Here is a 2,663-nt window from a genome sequence, read left to right on the forward strand (position 1 = left end):
TATATATATATATATATATATAAATAAATAAATAAATAGTTATAAGGGTCATTTAACTTCACTTCAATAGTGACTCTCATTTAATTTGGTATTTTATCCTATAATTTTAAAGTTCCATAAATAAATAAATAAATAAATAAAATTACACCCTTTTGTACGAGCTGTTATGTAGTTAAAAAAAAAAAAAAAAAAATTCTGTCAGCTCCAAAACAGCGCTTTGCTTCATGGGAGCCCATTAAACACACAGGAGCAGCTGGAGCATTGTTTATGATTTTTATGCAAGCTTTGCTTCCCAAGCCCCAATAAATGTAGACGTGATCCATAAACACACTTAAAAAAAAATCTGATTTTGGTTATAAAATTCGTCACTGGACTTGCTGGGCGATTTACGCACACAAGTTTTGGTTTATGCATGACTGCACGCTGGGGTAGACTTTCCTTCTTTTTTTTTCGAGCAGAAATTACGGCACAAATGTTTGCGTTTTGAGTTAATAACGGTTGACTTATAGTTCCTTTATCACCTTAAAAGCTGACGATATCTCAGACTCAGTAAGAAGAATAAGGATTGAGGGTGAGGAGGGAGGGGGGGGCATCAGAGACCCTCTCTTTTCCTCTAAAACAAAGACGCTTTGTCATAAACTGGGTTATTTTACAAAAAGGAGTCAAGGGGCGGCATATGTGGTCTTAACGGGTCAAAGGTCAAACATCCATGAAACGCAAGGTCGCCGAAGCCACACAAGTAACCTTCCAGCGTGTCAACATATTGATACTGTCGGGCCAACAGAGAGGAGGAACGTTCCTTGTAGTAACGCAGCCGGAGCGCCCCTTATGTGATCAAGATTGTAGGTTTTATTGATGGCGTTTCCCCCCGCACGCAGTGCTGAGGCTGTCACTGCGTTCCGTGAGCTCTCACTTCCCATTTTGACTCACATTTCCAGTGATTTATGGTACTACATCTGCAGAACGGCTCTCAATGTGTAATATAGTGCCTCTAATAACCTGTTGAAATACTGCTCTTTGGGGGGATTTTGCAATGGGCCAGACCCTCTTTTTTTTCCCCTTCTCCTTATTTCTTTTCCTTCAGCTAGAAGTGAGCTGCAGTCTTCCCCTATTGATTTTTTTCCCTTTTTCTTCTTTTTTTAATTTTCTTTATGCCTTTCTCTCTATCTGGGGAATGCTCCCTGGTTTTCCCACAAAAATAAAGAACTTCTTATAGGGGTCGGCAGACGTGACTTTGAACTTGGATCAGCTCCTGCGTTTCCTGTGGTGCGGGTTGAAATAGACTCGGGAGAATGGCGCACACACAGCGGCCCCAGCCTCCCGCCGTTAACTTCGAGCCAGGAGACACACAATTTTTAAGAAGAAAAAAAAAAGTAAAAAAAAAAAAAAACTTTCCCTAGGCTTTCGCAGTTATTTGTCGCCCAGAGTCCGTAGAGTCGAGACTGACTGAGGGCTCCTCTGTGGTGAACGGGACAAGGGAGCCTACGTGGATTTTTATGTGGTGAAAATGTAAGTAAACTTCCTTTTTGGCTTTGGGGAGCGAATGAGCAGCTGTGATGTATGGCGTGTGTGTTAACCGTTTCGGCTCAGACTGAGTGGAAAGTTGCCAGGAAAACACGGGCATAAGAAGAAGAAGAAGGAGAAGAAGAAAAAAAATGTCTGAACGTATTTTTCAGCCAGATTTCAGGATGAAACTAAAAACAATCTAAATACGACACGTTTCATCCAAAAAAAAAAAAAAAAAAAAACAGCCTCAGATTTACAGACCACCGAGGACTCACTTTGATCCGTTTGCTGTTCACCACCACGAACATGCAACTTCATTTGGTGTGGTGGCTGCCGGGAACCGCAGAGGGAGCAGCAGAAGCAGCCCTCTGCAGAACCATTAACATTAAAGCGCCAGCAACAAGCACCGGCGGTTTGTGGGGTGAAAACTGGAGAACCACGACCGGATCCAGTTGTGGTCGTTTGGGGGGAAACCACTGAAACCCACATGGAGCCGCACATTTATGCTTTGTCAACTGAGTCTATCTGCAGCGGCGAGCCCCTCAGCATTATGATGCCACCACCATGATGGTGGCGGCTGTGAGTTAAGGGTCAAACTTCAAATATGGTGTCATCTAGTATAGGTCCTTTGGATGAGGTTGATGGGGTTGTGAGTCCGTTTGCAAATGTTTATGTGACTATATGTTGCTATGGAGATTTGTGTTAGAAAAGTTTCGTTTCTTGCGTTTAGACCACGAAGTTCAACTCTGGTCTCATCAGACAGCTGATGCTTTTAAGATTTACAGGAGTTTTACCTATAACTTTATAATGTGCTGGTTTGTGTTGGATTGAAATTCCAATAAAATCTATCTATCTATCTATCTATCTATCTATCTATCTATCTATCTATCTATCTATCTATCTATCTATCTATCGACGTTGTGTGACATGTGACTTGCTAAACTTTGAATACATTTAGAAATACACAAAGCTGCTGCGCCAGATTTTGGCAGGATTAATCAAGCAAATCACTATTTTCCTGTCTAACAAATTGTTTATCATTCACTGCCATGACCAGCGTAACACCCTGAAAATATCAACAATAACAAGACACAAAAAAAAAAAAAAAAAAAAAAAAACCGCGCCCTTTTTCCCTTTTTGGTTTTCCCTTTACCCCT

This window comes from Poecilia latipinna, unplaced genomic scaffold (genome assembly GCF_001443285.1).
Source record: "Poecilia latipinna isolate Pla-1442-1.1 unplaced genomic scaffold, P_latipinna-1.0 Scaffold1999, whole genome shotgun sequence".
In the NCBI taxonomy this organism is placed as follows: domain Eukaryota; kingdom Metazoa; phylum Chordata; class Actinopteri; order Cyprinodontiformes; family Poeciliidae; genus Poecilia; species Poecilia latipinna.